This window comes from Biomphalaria glabrata, chromosome 1 (assembly GCF_947242115.1).
Source record: "Biomphalaria glabrata chromosome 1, xgBioGlab47.1, whole genome shotgun sequence".
In the NCBI taxonomy this organism is placed as follows: Eukaryota; Metazoa; Mollusca; class Gastropoda; family Planorbidae; genus Biomphalaria; species Biomphalaria glabrata.
This window is the reverse complement of record NC_074711.1, coordinates 36,498,497-36,517,319: the sequence shown is the minus strand read 5'-3', so window position 1 is coordinate 36,517,319 and position 18,823 is coordinate 36,498,497. Positions and strand designations below refer to the sequence as shown.

At 36.8% G+C, this 18,823-nt stretch overlaps 1 protein-coding gene across 13 annotated transcripts in view; it reads left to right on the top strand.

Moving 5' to 3' along the window:
- Positions 1-18,823, top strand: part of LOC106078375 (zinc finger CCCH domain-containing protein 10-like) — a 104,141-nt gene that overhangs the window by 72,903 nt on the left and 12,415 nt on the right. The window contains exon 1 of one of the 13 annotated variants that reach the window (XM_013239233.2): positions 8,513-10,502. The exons of the other annotated variants lie outside the window; for them this stretch is intronic. The gene's annotated coding sequence lies outside the window, so the exon portion shown is untranslated. Of the gene's footprint in view, positions 1-8,512; positions 10,503-18,823 lie in introns of those variants that run through there. 13 annotated transcript variants of the gene reach the window in all.

The following is an 18,823-nucleotide window of genomic DNA, read 5'->3' as shown; positions in this document are numbered from 1 at the left end:
AACTTCCAATGGAAAAACTTTGTACAATGTCAACTTTTACGTTAGAATAGAGACGAGATAGACAAATAAAAAAAAAATCCATATTTTCGATGGTCTAGGCCTAGGCCAGGGGTCGGCAACCTGCGGCTCGCGAGCCACATGCGGCTCTTTGGGTGTTAAGCTGCGGCTCTTTAGTTCCATACGCAAACATGATTTATTTTTTGAAAAATAAGCATTTAAAAATAAAATCGCTCTGGATTTATTAACGAGGAGATTCTATCTCTCAGCCACTTGGACTCGTTTTTCAGCTCAGTCCACCACCATGTCTTGAAATGTAACATATTTGCAGGTGGAAGATATTCAGCTTTTTATTCTGTTTTATTACTTGCTATAAACGAATCACAAGTTGCCTTTTTTTGTCAAATATGTCTTCTAGAGGTCCAAAATAAAAAATTTTAGGATTTCTACCGCTCTCGTGACAAACTACAGAGGAAGATAGAGCGAATGCCTTTCAAAAATACCTTGGAGACATTAAGATCGGTTTAAATAAAATCTTTTCAATAGCAACTGATGGAGCCAGAAGTATGACTGAAAATATTAGAGGAAAACAACGATTTTTTTGAAGCAAAATAAACCTTGAAATTCTTACGTTTCACTGCATAATACACCAAGAAGTGCTTTGTACCCAAACAATTCCTGCCGAAATAGTTGAGGTCATGAATTTGGTAATCAAGAGCATTAACAGCATCTTGCCAAAAGCACTCTACCATCGTCAGTTAAAAGAATTCTCAAACGAAATGAAGACTCAATATTCCGACTTTCTTCTTCCCAATAAAGTACTTGATGGCTTTCCAAAGGTAAGGTGTTGAAACGTTTTGCTTTGTGCTTGAATGAAATAAATACATTCCTAAATGAAATAGTCACTAATCTCCATGAGAAATGGTTGCAAAACTTTTTATCTAACAGCGAAACCCAACCTATGTTTTGGATAAAATTAAAGACAGATTGTTGACAGATTTGAGCAATTCAAAAACGACAAAACCTTTCAAGCATTCAGAGTAAATCCTATCAACACAAATAGTAACGAAATCCACATTGATCCATTTGAAATTGATACTGGATCTTTAGACATGCAATTGATTGATTTAAAAGTAAAACTTTGTGGAGTGGGAAATTTACTGAGTTGAAAGTCAAGTTGGAAGAGTTAGAGCTCCAGAAATGTATGTAACGCAACAAAAATGGAAAGCTTTAAAAGAAATGCCTCGTGGCACTGATATTCGATGCATGGAATAGTCCTCCAGATTGCTAAATTAAGGTTAAGAAGTTTGCATTTGGAAAGCTGTCTATATCTTCAGATTGACATATTCTTGTGAGCAAGCGTTATCCTGCATGAATATAATCAAAACTAAAATAAGAAGAAAACTAGCAAATGAAAATTTAGAGTCGTGTATGGAACTAAAAACAAGTTATGAGCCAAATGTATCCAAACTTTCTAAAACCATGCAAAGCCATCGCTCCCATTGAATTTGTTTGCTCAAGTGTTTGTTAGTAAAGTATAAGTTAGTGTTGTATGTAAATGTTTAATTGTTTTAATTTTTTACTTACATACTACTTATATATAAATAAATAGATATTTTTTCTTATGATATAAATAGATTCATTTTTTAATGAAAACCTTTTATTTATACGAGTAATATTTATTGTTGGCAAGAAAATTATTTGTGGCTCTTTAAAAACTTTGAAATTGTGTAAATTGTAATTTTTGGCTCTTCCGACTCAAAAGGTTGCCGACCGCTGGCCTAGGCGACCCCCGGCAAATCGTCATTCGACCCCCATAGGGGTCGCGACCCACAGGTTGAGAACCCCTGGTTTAAAGGAATGAAAATATTGAAGTCTTTATTCAGCAAAAGGAAATTTATATCGAGTATATTCAAACTTCTTTGGTTAACTTTGTAAAGGAAAATGATGAACATCTTTCTTTTTCAGTATGTTAACTCTTTTCTTTTCAACAATTCAAGAACTAGTGCTTTCTAACACGTACACTAATATCCTTGGTGTATACAAAACTTACCTATTTTAAAAAGAGATGTCTCTTAGCTGGTAGGTGATTAAGCTCTTAGAATCACTCTGAGTGATTGCGTGTTTCATACACCAGCGCTTTCCTTCTACATCTAAATGTTTGCTGTTACAAATAAGGGACAACTCTGTAAGCCTCAAATGAAAAGAGCGTTTCCATAATTTATCACAGAAAATAGCCATGGGTGTGGTTTGCGGGAACCGTTATTGCAGAACTGTCTGTTCCCCGTCGATTATGCCAGTTCGGTCAGTCACGATGTCTGTTATTTAGCGGTGAATTTCTCGTCTAGTACGTGAAGGTAATACTTCTCCAGTGCCTGGTTTGGGTAGAGTACATACATTAGAAGTGGCATGCTTAGTTTCACTTAGCTTTGGACGTCTCTTGGGTCAGACGTATGACAAACAAGCAGGAACTTGGGAGATGAGAATATTAGGAAAACAAAATGTATCAATATTGTAATAACTTAAGTGAGGCAACTCAACGAGACATAGACGTTTATTTACACGGAGACATGACAAACACAAAGGACATCTGCCTTGAGCACAGCATCTCCATATTGGCTCTAGACTTGGGCGGAAATCGTTAGTCCTAATGTCAACATCCGACTTGTTTAGTCACAGATAGTGCGCACCTTCTTTCTGCACTATCTTGGATGGCGGTGCGCATGGCAAAGTCATAACACATAACATTGCCCCGTCTTAGCACTTTTCGTCCCGAAAAGAAACAGTGCAGCTGAGGTTTGACAGTTCAGGTGGAGGTCGATCAGTGGGAGGCACAGGCGGCAGGGAGCGTGTTCCCCACGAAGCCATCCGCATTGTTTTCCTCCAGTGCCGCTTTCTCTTTCTCCAGTTGACCAGGTTGTTGTTGCGACGATGACGTGGCCGTTTGACACACAAAGAGATATTGTCGAGCACAGCCGTTGATTGGACACGCTGTCTCAGCAGACCTTCCCGACAGACACCTCTCAAGGTAGCTGCAGGTTCACATGCAGCCACGTTGCAAACAAAGTCCAATGCACCGCAGTCATCCTCAGATAATAGTCTCACGTCCAGAATACAGGTCTCTTCAGTTTCAAGTGGAAAATGTCTTCCTCTTGACGGCTCAGATTTAGAGTGGTCCGATTGACATTCATCTATGCCAATGTCGATGATGATGGTAGAAGTACATATGCCCTGTTGGTGGTTTTCTTGGCATCTAAATTCTATGTGTGGTGCGCCGCACGTACAATTCATGATAAACTTCTGGATGCAGTTGTCGAGCTTCGAATTTCCTTCGTAGGCACCGGAAGATAGGCAGAGGTCTTTAAAGTCCACAGCAACAGGCTTGAACGCAGACCCAACGTTGTCTTGCTCCGTCAGGCTCATTGAGGTACTTGTAACAGGTACAACAGGAACATCCGCTTCAGGCACATAACAGACTTCAGTTAAGGTACTGGTAACAGATACAACAGGAACAAACGCTTCAGGCACGTAACAGTCTTCAGTTTCTTCATTTGTCACTTTCCGTTCGATTCGGTACATCTCGTTGAGATCATCACAGCAATCATTGTCACGTTTCTCGTCTTGAAAGTCACAACCACAAGACTTGCCCACAACACAGACACAGACGGCGCTACAATCCCCAGCGTCTCCGTCACCACTGTTTGTGCAGCCACAGTCTTGACCACGCAACTTCTTTACCAACGAGTCTACAGGCAACTGCTCCTTTACCAACGAGTCTACTCGAGACACCATTTTATCTACCTTTTTCCCCATACTGTTAATTTGTTCACACATTGCATCAATACCTTCATTTATCTTGCCAATAAGCTCATAAATCTCCGGTTCAATTTCAAATAGGTAGGTCTCCGGATCTTCGTCTTCATCAATCAAGGCTTGCCGGAGACGAGCTGTAAGCACCTCCTTGGTACCACCAATTATCTCATATCGGTTACGAAGTTCCTTCCTAAGCTCTCTAACCGAGAGTTGGTCTAATTGTTTCAAAGCTGCCATTGTAAATCCTACCTCCTCTCGTTGAGTTGCCTATAATTCCACTTCGTAGACCAATTGTAATAATGTAAGTGAGGCAACTCAACGAGGCATAGACGTTTATTTACACGGAGACATGACAAACACAAAGGACATCTGCCTTGAGCACAGCATCTCCATATTGGCTCTAGACTTGGGCGGAAATCGTTAGTCCTAATGTCAACATCCGACTTGTTTAGTCACAGATAGTGCGCACCTTCTTTCTGCACTATCTTGGATGGCGGTGCGCATGGCAAAGTCATAACAATATGTTGTTTTTTTTTTCTTCTTTCCTTGCTTCCCATACGTTTATTGTAGGTTTACATAAACATTAGACTTGATCTATTTACATTGATTGTAGGTTTACATAAACATTAGACTTGATCTATTTACATTGAGTGTAGGTTTACATAAACATTAGACTTGATCTATTTACATTGAGTGCTTACTCTTGTCATGTCTAACAGTTCTTTGTTTTTTATTCTTTTTCTAAATAGTTTTTGTAATAACTAGTAACAAAAGAGTAACAGTATTTCTTTCTTAACAAACATTTCAAATAATTTTGTTTGTTTCCAAAGATAAGTTGTCAAATTATGTAGAGGAAATAAGGAAACGTGTTAAATGTACTTGTAGATGTTGAGCTGATCCTAAACCTAAACATTAGCGTCCTCGACATTCATTCGTCAGTCCTAGAGTTCTGAGCCGAAGGTTTCATCAACGGAAGTCATAGTTTGAAACTACACAAAAAGATAAACAGCACACTGGGTGCAATGCTCAGTTCCTAGTAGCCAAATGGGAACAAGAGTACATTTCGCAAGAAAACCTTCTCTCTTTATCTTAATGTCTATTTCAAATAGGGAGAAAGGGTGTTTTAAAAAATAACATTCAGTTTCATTTTCTAAAAAGTAAAGTAAAGTTCCCCTTTCAGACCTTGTGGTCTCAGAGGCGCCTAAGGAGGGTCCCAATATAAAAAATTCCAGTCTTCACTAGGATTCGAACCCGGGACTTCGGTTCGGAAGCCCAGCGCTTTACCTCTCAGCCGTCGCAACTCGCTTTATTTTCTTAAGAGTTCAATACTATTTCTATAAGTCATAGATCTAGATGATGGTAAAACTTCAGACTTATTACCGTTCCACAATTGAAAGTGACATTGACTACCAGAAAGAGTAATATTTCGATATGACAAAATGGCTGAAGGAATGTTAAGACATAATAACAAGCGTTGTTTTTAATGTCCTACTGTCAGAGATCGCAATTCACTTCTCAATTCCGTCAGGGTGCAAAGAATAAATTCAAATAGAATAGCCCACTTATCTCAGTCGTTTCACAAGTTTAAGAAATAGACTCACTTTAATGGCAGGGATAAACTATTGACAAATTTCCCCTCAATTACAAAGCTTAGATCAACTCTGTCAGTCAGTACAATTTTTGTACACGTTATTTCTCCCACGCTCATTCTCGGATCAATTTGAAAATGTACACAATTATTTATTGTACCTCACAAAACATGAATCAATTTAAACAATTAACCTGTTAGTTAACTAATTATTGGTAATTTATTATTTTGTTTGTTATTTAAAAAGGGAAAAGGATTCTCTTTTTTTTGCACACGTTTTTCTCCGACTTCCTTTCTCGACTCAAGTAGAAATTGTGCACAATTGTTCATAGTAACTTCATAGTCGATGACTACATGAATCACTAAATTAAATTTTAAAATTAGTTAATCAATTAGCGATAATTTATTATTTTGTTTTATGTTAAAAGGGAGCTTTTTCCAATATGGCAGTAATTTTACGACTCTTTCCCTTTTTTTGGAAAGATTTTTAAAAAATATATTTTCCTTGTTGTGTATGGTCTAAGACCAGTGCTCGGAAGCTGTGGTACACATGAATGCGCCTGACTACTTTTGTCTGCAAACTTTTCATCAACAACACAGTTGTGTCCCAACACCATGTTGGAAAAATGATGGCCTTCTTATTGTAAATGAAAACAAAAATAATTTTCAATCATTTATAAAATATCAGCTTTCAAAAATATAAAAATAAACTGGATATAATATAAGAAATTACATTTCATGGAACTATTTAATCAAAATCATATTAAGAAATATGATCCTTAGTGTAATTGCATTAGTCTCACGTGACCTATACCCTAATGGCACAGAATATCCAAAGACATAGACACCTATTTTTTGTTTCTCATTTGGTTCATGACAGCTTCCTTCAGTTGTGTCGTTGTTATAGCAGAACATATATTCTCACAGACATCTGACATATTTCTTTTTTATATTGAACTTTGCTCTCTAACTTGACCTGTACCATAGGTTAGCGGGGGAATATTTGAATACGTCAGTGGCACTAGCTGTTTTAGAAATTCTAAAGCACGCTGGTATTTTTTACATTCTCCTAGTCCGTAAGCCAGAAGTAAAAGCTAAAACTAGTCCGCACTAAAACTGTAACACGAAGGTGTTGTAGGCTGATATGGGGGTTTGTTTGTTCACATTGTGTTGTTTTTCGTTTACTTTTAGCTATTTCTTTTTCAAATTCTTGTAAGTCTATTTCGACCTACAATTCATGTCTTAAATTGGTGCATTCAAGGACTAATAATTCATGCTCACATATCGCTATATTCAGTTATATTCAGAGATTCATTGACTCGATAAAACTCGTAATTAGCCGTAGAAGTAAGAAGAACTGAGAAATACCTGAATATGAATACTAATCGTTTGAAATGTTGGAATAGAGAAAAGAATACACTGGAATAAGATCTCATTGAATCAAACATGAAGAGCACTTCTAGATTCAGTTCGAAAATATCTACTAACTTGAGAATTTGAAAATATTATTGGAGGGCCGACTTCTGGTCACCATAATTTGGATTTGTCGATACTAAGCAATTAGTAAAAAGAAAGAAGAACATTATTGCGTGGCACGAGCTCTCAAAAGACTCCAATAATGCTCTCACGTGTAATAAAACTCACTGACAGATTGTAGTCTGGGAAATATTAGTGACACCTTCACGAGATTACCAATAAAGAAAAATAGACATGATAACAAACATTGGTGAGCATTACTGTGACGTTTCGATACATACCATACACTACTGAGTCATATAAGTTTGTTGTTTTTACTACACAGTCAAATCAGTTCTTTTTATTGATCATTTCTAACAAAAGATTTTAATGTTGAATATGAATCAAAATGTTTACCAAAATATTTTATATTATAATGCTTCCTACAATTCGTTGTATAACTGCTTCCCTTTAACCAATGAAGATAAAATCTGAGGTAGCCAGATTATTTATGTTTCTATATTAGATTCAGTTTACATGCCAGTAGTGAAGGACGTGCTTTTTCACATGAGTGTTATGGTAATTTAACCCAAAAAAAAAACTAATCAGAGCAATGATAAAACTGTATAGGTTGGCCAAAACAATTATAGTGCGCCCTCTCCTTGTCACAGCCTCATTAGTATCTGTGATTTAAGACGAAGTTATTGTTGACATTCTCAATTTAAAGTATAACCCTGTGAATATATATATATATATATATATATATATATATATGTGTATAGGCTCATTACCTAATACTGACATTTGGGATGACGAATAATTAAAAATACACAATAGGTGGCGGCCCCTGCTTTCACATGCTATCTTTGTCCTCTGTTAGGACAGATGATTCACTTAGATTGTGCTGATAGATGCTAACATAACTTATAAACTTCAGGATCATTGAGTGAGCAGTGAACACCTGTTGGTACTCAGCTTCGTCCTCTCTCTCTCTCTCTTTCTCTCTTTTTCGGTCTCTGCTCTGTGAAACACAAACCTCTGTGTAAAGAGTTATCAGCCTGTGAATCTCGTATTCCTGTGGTATCGAGGACAACAGTGCAGTCATTTAACGACTTGGCTTTGTCTCACTCTTTTATTACCCCCGTCAAGCCTCTAACAGTCACATACACACGACATTAGATAGCACGTAAGGGATTCGACCTAGGAGCCGCTGTAACGACATACCATGTCCCAAAACTCGTTCAGATAGCATCATTTTTTGACTTCCTTAATTTGTACTGATTTTTGTTTTTAAAGTATAGAATCGTTTGCTTACCCTAAATATCAAATAAATATTTATTCTTAGAGAGTAACATATATAATGTAATTCTTGAAAGGTTTCCTGGTTCGTTTTTGAGATGTATCAAAACTTTGTTCATCATTCTTATTGTCAGTTTTACAGCTAACAGCTGCTGTAAGAATGAAGCGATACGATTGGTTAAATATACTTTCCATTTCAGCATAGTTGAGGAAAGTGACGTTTGCCTAAGCTAAAAACAAAATCTCGAAGAACCCCGTTATTTGAGATGTCAAGAATTCACTAAGTTATTAAATATAAATGTTTCTAAGCATTTAAATCAAAAATGGTAAAATGTTTACAATTACAACTTTTTACGCAGAATTTAAATATGCTAAAAACTCAACTTTGAAAAACCATCGCTAAACAAACTACAGGGCCGAGAGTGAAAGGTGCAGATGAAATAATGACTTTGTTTCTGTAAGCTTGATCAAAGTTCAGATTGAAGTGACTGCTTGTACACGTAGACTAGACATGTACATCCTTCATTGATTTCTGTCTACTTACTCAAGTAAAGGGCGGAACTGATGCTCGTTAGCTCCAGTATTACCTGCCAATTAGAATGAGCTGTTTTCGCCGGTCTTGAGTCCATGTAAATCGATCACAGCTCGTCTGGCACTCATTAAGTTTCATGAATGGGCCTTGGGAAATGATGATCTGATTGGATGACTACACGGGTGGATCATTGAATGGGCCTAAAAATATGATGATTTTATTGGATGACCACACGGGTGGATCATTGAATGGGCCTAAAAATATAATGATTTTATTGGATGACTACACGGGTGGATCATTGAATGAGCCTTGGAAAATGATGATTTTTTGGGATGATCACGTGTGGATCATTAAATAGGCCATGGAGAATAATGATCTGATTGGATGATTAAATGGGCCTTGGGAAATGGTAATTTTAATTGGATGACCACGTGTGTATCATTGAATGACACTTAATATGTGTCAAACGAGCTCGGGCCTTGGGAAATGATGATCTAATTGGATTACTTCACAGGTGGATGATTAAATGGGCCTTGGGAAATGATGATATTATTGGATGACCTCACAGGTGGATCATTAAATGGGCCTTGGGAAATGATGATCTAGTTAGATGACTTCACTAGTGGATGATTAAATGGGCCTTGGGAAATGATGATCTAATTGGATGACTTCACTGGTAGATGATTAAATGGGCCTTGGGAAATGATGATCTAATTGGATGACTTCACTGGTAGATGATTAAATGGGCCTTGCGAAATGATGATCTAGTTGGATGACTTCACTGGTGGATGATTAAATGGGCCTTGGGAAATGATGATCTAGTTAGATGACTTCACTGGTAGATGATTAAATTGGCTTTGGGAAATGATGATCTAATTGGATGACTTCACTGGTAGATGATTAAATTGGCCTTGCGAAATGATGATCTAATTGGATGACTTCACTGGTGGATGATTAAATGGGCCTTGCGAAATGATGATCTAATTGGATGACTTCACTGGTGGATGATTAAATGGGCCTTGGGAAATGATGATCTAGTTGGATGACTTCACTGGTGGATGATTAAATGGGCCTTGGGGAATGATGATCTAATTGGATGACTTCACTGGTAGATGATTAAATTGGCCTTGCGAAATGATGATCTAATTGGATGACTTCACTGGTGGATGATTAAATGGGCCTTGGGAAATGATGATTTTATTGGATGACTTCACAGGTGGATGATTAAATGGGCCTTGGGAAATGATGATCTAGTTAGATGACTTCACTGGTGGATGATTGAGGGGAGAGATCTACACTTGATTGTTCCGTTCCTTAAAGGAAGTCCCAATGAATGTTCAGTTTTGTGAGAGTCTACTCTGCTCAGAAGACACAATGATTGCTTATTCGCCACTCAAGTCCGACTACTTTGTTTAATAGAAAAAGAAATACCTTTCCTGCACGTAAGTTACAAACTCGTCTTGCTACTCGTCCCTTAAGTCAACCTTCATTCAACCGTCTATAGGTCTATTCCAACTTATAAAAAAAAAATACCTTGAATTATCTTCGAAGAATTCGTTTTCATTTTTTTTTCTTCCTGTGAATGTTGGGCCAAGTTCTTCAATCAATATGGTTGTAAAAACTATCGCCTACCTGGGATAATAAAACTATCATCTAGCTGGGGGAATATGCAACGATTATGGAGAGTATAGATTTGCACTGTAAACCTTGTGTTAAGACTACATGTTTAGTCGTGCTAGTTTTAATTGTCTAGAAAGCCTGTGCTTTTCATTACTAAGGAATGAGTTTGTAATTTCTTATAGACTTATCACTCGAAAGGTAATTTATAATACATGTCTAATATTATATCTTTTTTTACAAAGTTTATATCAACTCACTATGTCCGTCTGTCTGTCTTGTCAAAAGTGTGTACACGTTATCTCTCCCACACCCATTCTCGGATCAAGTGGAAATTTCGCACAATTATCTATTGGTATAGACAAGACATGAATCAATTTTTTTAAAAAAGTAACCAATTAGACAATTAATTACTGGTAATTGGTATGAATAGTTTTGTATAATGTTTCTTATTTCTATCTAGTTCATTATAAGTGGTTCCTATTCAGTATGAGCAACGTGTTTTCAAATCGTTCCTAAAGAAAAGAGCTAGTCAGTCTGTGTACTGTGACACTCAGGTGGCGGCTGGTCTCCAGATTATCTTTATGTATACGTGGCTCTCACCCACAATAAAGGGTATCCTCTGGTCGTCTGGATCGAGCTAATACACAATGTGAAAACATGAAAAGCTGCTGTCGTTGAAGTGATGCTCGTGGTATGACCTTGTAGCACCATTTTTTTTTGTTATCCCTTCCCGGCCCCCTCCTCCCCTCGCACACACGTGTTTGATTGCACCAACCTGAACAGTTTCATCGAGTATTCTGTGCTGGTCCCAGGGGAAATGAATATGTCCATTCTTCGAAATAACTAGATTCCCTTCCGCTCAGAAGACAACGAGTGAACAACTTCTTCCAATGTTTCACTCACTACTTGCCTGGTTTTATTTAGTTCAAGTCAATCTCTCAACAACTTGCTGGAGAGTTTCAATAGGCTTTGCCAGCTTGTGTTGTCATGGCAACTGTGTAATACTTGGCTGTTTAGTCTCCTCTCTGTGCTGTCATTTACCTGCAACCAACTGGCTTGTAACATGAGCAAAAGTACAGTGTTCATTGCGTTTTTAACTTGTAAAGATTCCACTTCAGTTATAACTTGTACAGTTTTTATTTCAGTTTTAACTTTGTAAAAGTAAAAAAAAAAAAATAAATAAATTACCTGACATATTTGAAATTGCTAAAGATTTTCTACATTATTTCAAAATGTTAGATTGTAATGATAAAAGTATTTTACTGCCTATTTACTTTCTCATTGGTAAACTGCGTCTTTAAAATCTACTATTCGATGAGATTGAAAATAATATTAGTTTGTAATGAGCTGCATAAGTGTATAGCTTAATCCGGCTTGATATGCTTCCTTTCAATCAGACAAAAGATAATCAGTTTTCAGTTCAATCAACATGGCGTAATGGCAGTTTTTTTTTTTTTTTTGTTTTTGTTTTTGTATGTTCAGGACTATGTTTTTAATAAATACTTTTTTTTAATGAAAAAAAAAGTCGCGTGTTTGTTTGCAGGTTGTGTCCAAAAAATTATTTTTTTTAGTTTAAAAAAAAAACAGTTTCTTTTAAAACATGAATACACGAAGAAATCTTTTGCAATATTGAATCAGCTGTTGTACATTATGTTAAAATCGTGCTCATTGAATACGTTGTCAAGGAATTTAAAAAGTCAACACGTCGCGTGTAAGTATTATAAAATCTACAATAGATACCAGTCACACACACATAGCTAATAGATTTGAAAGTGTGAATTAAAACGGAGATCTTTTGTTCTCATGCCAGTGTGTGGGTGAACCTATGACGTCACCTGCCTTCTAAGATAGCTAACGACGCTGTTCCATGTCTGTATGCTATCTCTTGACTTTATCACAGTTTCTGTCAGGTTTACGCTGTGAGTAAGATCTACTAACATGCTTTCGGCTCTACTGATGATCTCGGAGTCAGAAACTTGGCAACGCTTTACAAGCTTGTCACGATTTGAGATGCTGAGATTCTCCTTGGGGACATTTACATAACGAACCTTTTTCCCAACATACGATCCTGTTAATTAAAGTGAATATGAGTTTTTCTTTTTATGGTGCTTGGTGATGGCTTTTCCTTTTCCCTTAAGATTTTTTTTTAGATTTCTACTTTGCTGTTTATTTTGTTTAATTAAACTTTCACTAGTAATTATCGTGGTAATTAATTAATTATTGGCACCTCAAACGATGACCATTGTCTGTAGAAAAGTTTTTGTTAGAACAGTGATGAACAATGGTAATCAATAACTCTTTCACACACACACACATGAACACTTATGTCGTTGTGTGTGTGTGTGTTTGTGTATACTTAAGAAGGATGCCTTTCAATGCTTTCCATCGTTTGTGTGTGTGTGTTTCAGCGTTTTCCCTTTCATGACCTCATCAGTAGCCGTGTCATTGTTCCAGGACTTTCTCATAAGATAATGGCACCATTCTGCACAAACCATTATCTATCTTTCCTTCGTCCTCGTTAAAATTTCTTCTCTTCCGTACACAATTTGTCTCCAGCTATTGAATTTATAATTACACGGGGTGGGGGGGGGAGAGAATCATCTTCCAACGCAGTGCAGTTTCTACCGGGCTGGGGCTTACTTGGTGTCTGGACACATAGATCTCACCTGTTTCCCATGAATAGTTTACAGCCTCTACATTTTTAATGAACGTTTTCTTAGATCAATCCCAGTACACTGTTCTGTTTGCTGTGGGCTTACTTGAAACAGCAGGGCCAGACCATCGACTTCTTGTCAGATGAGATGCTTTGGTAATGGGAAGTTGTGCGCTGTTTGGATTGGGTGCTGACGCCTTCAGCGTACAAAGCACCTTTTTGTGTGTCTTTATGTATTTGTGTTTGTCCACTATGATAAAGTGTATCCCGGCAGTAGCTATACGTTTTTTTTTTATTTCCTAGCTGACGAAAATTTCCCGGGAGATTGTTTGCTCGCATTCTTAGTTTAGACCTTCGTCTGTCATGGCCAGCCTCCATACATCAATTCTGTCCATGGGATATTGTGTACAGTTGAATGAATCTGTTCTGGTCTTCAACAAACGATCATATTATACAACCTCTTGAGTGTGCTGTCAAACTAAATAACCATTCTTAGTCTACGGGTGTTTTTTTTTTTTTTTTAATCTTTACCCAAGTTATGGAATTTACAGAACATTCCAAATTTCGTTTCCTTGTATAATATGAGTATGACAATAACTTGGTAAAGTTTCGTATTTGAATCCTGTCAACTGAAACACTTTGATAGTAGCTAATGATTTGTCAGACTAAGTCTGAGATTGACGCATCCACCGTGTTATGTGATTGGACCCTAGCGCTCTGAGCATGCTATAAGCATTGAAAGTAGCGCTATATAAATGCTATAATTTATTTTTGTATATATGTGTAGATTGACGTCGATGTCATTTGACCTACTCTCTGTCTTCAGATTTAAGTTTGTTTGTTGTTTGTTTAGTTCGTCTTTCTAAAACCTTTCAAAAAAAAAAAATTAATAAATACAACAATAATAAGTCCTTTATGTGTGAGAATGTATCATATCATCAACTGTGAAAATGATTTATAGTTTAAAGTTGATTTATAGTTTAAAGTTGATTTATAGTTTAAAAATGATTTATAGTTTAAAAATGATTTATAGTTTAAAGTTGATTTATAGTTTAAAGTTGATTTATAGTTTAAAAATGATTTATAGTTTAAAAATGATTTATAGTTTAAAAATGATTTATAGTTTAAAAATGATTTATAGTTTAAAAATGATTTATAGTTTAAAAATGATTTATAGTTTAAAAATGATTTATAGTTTAAAAATGATTTATAGTTTAAAAATGATTTATAGTTTAAAAATGATTTATAGTTTAAAAATGATTTATAGTTTAAAAATGATTTATAGTTTAAAAATGATTTATAGTTTTAAAATGATTTATAGTTTTAAAATGATTTATAGTTTAAAAATTCTATTCGTAATGAAATACGTTTTGTTGTTGTTTCTTTTAGAGGTAACGAGGCTTATATTTGTTTCTATCTCAGAAGTGAACGCGGCCACGTGTTTGGAGATGTTCGCATTCGTTGCTACTTTACTTTCTAAGTTACTTTTAGCAAGATGTTGAACATTTTGTTGACGTGCGAGCATATAAAGTACGTAATAAGATGCTCTAACAACAGAAGTAATGACATACTAGACATTTAGGTCCGGTTTGAAACATCAATTGAACGTCTCTAAAAACATCTTTTCAATGCGCTTTCAACAAAACTTCATCGATCCTGTCTTCTTGTTTTGTTTGCATTACTCCTAGTGTCAGAGATCCTTTCTACTTTTCTGTCCTTGAAAGACATACCCATTGATGGTTAGTCTATACTAATGACCAACTTACGTATTCCAAAAGCTACATTGTAACTTGGGGGAAATGTCCTGTTCGTGCCTTACATCGGAAGTCTCCACATAATGTTCTCCTGCGCTTGAAACGCAAGTCGATAAGAGTTGTCTTTAATGAGAGGAGTTGTCTTGTGCTTGATGGTGAGTCTCCAACGAAAGTTGTTCCAAGGCAGTGGATAATTTGTATGATGCCCCACTGAAGCAAGTCAAAAGTGGGCGATATCTACTTGACAGGGTCATTATCTCATTCACTTGGGCTGTGGGTAAAGGTTAGCCGCCACAGGACATCACTGTTGAATTACTTTGCGGAGGGTAATTTGTATTGCGTCGTCTTTGGGACTGGTATCTTTTAAATGCATCTAGACTAGTGATGTGTAATAGCAATGGATTCTTTAAATAGTGCAGAATGGTTTGAAAGGGTTTATGTATACAAACTTACTTGTTCTTCGTACCTATTTAATGAGAAATTTTGTTTCTTTGTCTTAAAGGAAAGTGTTCATTGTTTTTAATTGAAATCTATACAAAGTTAAGCATTTGTAAAAGTTTATGGCTACTGTTGATAGTAACAATGATAATTTGATCTATACTTTACATAGCGCTGTAAACGAATATTTAGGCTCGGGCGCTTTTTAAAAAAAAAGTATACAGGAGAAGTGCCTGATCTGCAGTGCGTGGTTTATCTCAGTTTAGGATTACTAGTCTTAACCTTACATCATAAAAATGAAAAGTCCAAAGAGTCGAGTCAAATACTCTTGGAACTCGAGGTATCTCCCTAGCATCTCCCCTCCATCGACCTGTCTGAATACTGTTCTGTCTGGTAGGGATCCAAGCAGTTGTAATTTGATACAGCCTTATTACCGATAGCTCGTATCCTAAGACGCTCGGGTTAGAGGCTAGACCAAAGGCGGCGCCCACTTCCCCCTAGTCCTTCTCTGTACCACATCAGCGTGTCTGCCGAAAAAAAATGCACTTAAGGAACGATGTTTAGATAGTGACATTATTGTTTGGGCTTTCTTCCATCCTCGCCTATACAATGGACTCTATTAGGGGATTCTGTTCTGCTTTGCTTATTGGCCTAATTAGCTACTAGGACACCCGTTTCTAGCCTGGCGCCTCGTTGAGGCTGAGAAGCATTGCCTGGGATCTAACATTGTTTACAGCATGTCAGTTTGCAATATTTACGCGTTTAAATTTTTTTCAGCAGCTGTCTGTTCGTCCGTCCGTAACCTTTTTATTATTAGTTAGATCTATTTATCTATTTACTTTTCTTGCGTAAAACACAGTTTTGTAAGGTTTGTCCCATTCCATCTTTGTTAAATTTAGTTTTGTTATGGTAAGCTGTGGCCTGTTTGCTTCAACTATGGAGACGATAAAAAAAGGCTAATTCTCTTACGCCACCTCTAGTGTATGGCCACGGCAATATCCTACTTGATGTGTCACTGCTAGCGTTGAATATTTGACCTTGCCTCGTCCTATTGTGCCGGACACACAAAGGTTTTAAGCTTAATGCGATTACCATCACGAGCTGGCCGGCACGTGACGTGACAGATTGATAGTTTCAGATACTTGTCTGGGCCAGACCCGTGGATACTTATCGCTCGAGAGTGGCAACGGCGTTACTATTTTCACTTATCCTCCGTGAGTCGTGACTGTGCGCTACCTTCCATTGGCACGTGACCGTCGTTTCCCTCCAGCCGTACGAGCATGATGGGACTTGAGAGAAAGATGTTACAAGGGAAACTCTAGTTTTATCTTTCATTTCATGCTTGGGTCTAGGTTTGGACAGAATTCAATACACATTGATAGTCTCAGACGTTCGTGACATGTCTACGTTCAAGTTAATTCATTACATATTGATAGTCTCAGACGTTCGTGACATGTCTACGTTCAAGTTAATTCATTACATATTGATAGTCTCAGACGTTCGTTACATGTCTACGTTCAAGTTAATTCATTACATATTGATAGTCTCAGACGTTCGTTACATGTCTACGTTCAAGTTAATTCATTACACATTGATAGTCTCAGACGTTCGTGACATGTCTATGTTTAAGACAATCAGATGTTCGTTACATGGCTATGTAAGTTCTTTAGATGGTTGTAGTTACGTTTCTATTTCTACACTCAGACTAATGTGTTTTTATTTCTTACTTTCTGTGTGAGTGTGCACGTTAGGGTCATAGTTTGATCCTTAGTATCCCGTCTCGTGAGCAGAGTCAGTGGAATGAGGAGCTCCAAGTTTACAAAGCACGTACCACCACCATCAACAGAGCGCATTGCAAGCTTTAAAACATCTTGATCTGTTTGAACACACTGTAAACAAAAATAATTTGTTAGTTTTGCATACAATGTATCTAAAATAATGAAGGGGGGAGGGAGTGTATTATAAATGTGTAAGAATGAAGAAGAATAAACTTCACATTTTAAAAGCTCATGTTTTGAACTGAAGTGTTCCTAGAGCATCTGTTGTCTAATATAGGCGTCCTCTATCTCTCTGTAGAGAGGGCCACCTGAGTCTTGTTGTCCATACGTTTAACACGCGGTAGCGAGGGTTCCTGTTTGATTGCCTTTTGTTTATTGATTGACGTCATTCTTGCCGAAGACTCACTCGCACTGTTAAGGTCATTTTGTTTTTTGGTTCTATCCAGGTTGAATGTGTTTAACTTTTTAAACAGTCTACTCTTATAGCTGCTGTAAGCATGATTCAGTTCTATCATGTTTAGTTCCTGAACATCTTTGAGCAAACACAATGATTAGCAGTACTTGTAGAAAGCATACTTTATAGATGATATCCTAATACATTCACACACACACACACACGCCCTACAATGAAATAGAAGAAGTTTGTTGTTTAAATTTCTATAAATTGTTCAGTCTATGTTAATGAAACTTTGAGATACTATATGCTGCTACCATAGTGAAAATTGTTTGGAGTTTAAAAAAACAACATTTGTCTTGCTTCTGTTTAGCGCCTTATTAATCTTTTTTTTTTGTGGACGTGGGCAGGGGGGGGAAGAGTTATCTGGGAGAAGCTTTCCTTATTGCCTTTAGGTGCTCATCTTAGATTGAGTAGGGATTGGAACTCAAGCCCACTTGTTTGGTAGCCAATCCGTTTTAGCCATTCAGCCACACTTCCGTCGTTGTATAGGAACGAACTATAAACCGACGGGACATTCGGGCTCGACAATCTAGCTTGGACATTGATTTAATCTGACTAGCTTATCTGGTGAAGTATTTCACTGGTGTCTTAGATTAAGAAGATTTTTATTGCTGGAAATGTAAAAATAATCAAGCACTACGCTAATCCGATTACAGCCAACCGAAAAAGAATTCTTATTGTATTTTCTTAAACTTGGACAAGAAATAGAATGGACTGATGTTTAAATTGCAAAAACATGGCGAAAATTATTTTCTAATCGTTAATTGTTCCCCCAATTGTTTGGTGGTAAACAGAGGCAGAGAAGCTTTGAAACTATGAAAAAGAAGGGATTAATTTGAATGCTATTGTTTTAGTGAACACAAATACGCTTGTTATCAATAAAAAAACAACACTCTTGTTATCTAGTGAACACAAACACTCTCTTGTTATCTAGTGAACACATACACAATTTCAGTAGAAACTAAAAAATGTATGCGAGTCGCTAGTACAAGTGTTAATTTTGTTGTTCTCATGAGTTATTATTATTATAGCTTTTATATAGCGCTACTTTCATGCTTATAGCATGCTCAAAGCGCTTTGGTCCAATCTCATTTGTGGACCGGTGGGGGGGAGGGGGTATCTAGGAGTTGGTTTTCCGTGCTGCCTTTAGGCGCTCAGTAAACGCAACTCTGCCCGAGTCGGGTGTCGAACCTTCTAGGTAGCCAAGACAAGCGCACTTGGCCTCTCGACCACGCTTCCCACCTTCCCAGTTATCTTTATTGGAACATTCATTTTATAGGAAAGGATTCTTAGTCAATTATTTAAAAAGGGGAGAAAACAATTCTGTTAGTGAGAACTATTGACTTTATTGAATGTTTTCATTCAACCTTTACATCAATCACATAGACTAATTTAAAGTTAATCAATATTTAAGCCCTACCTCTAATCAAAAAAATATT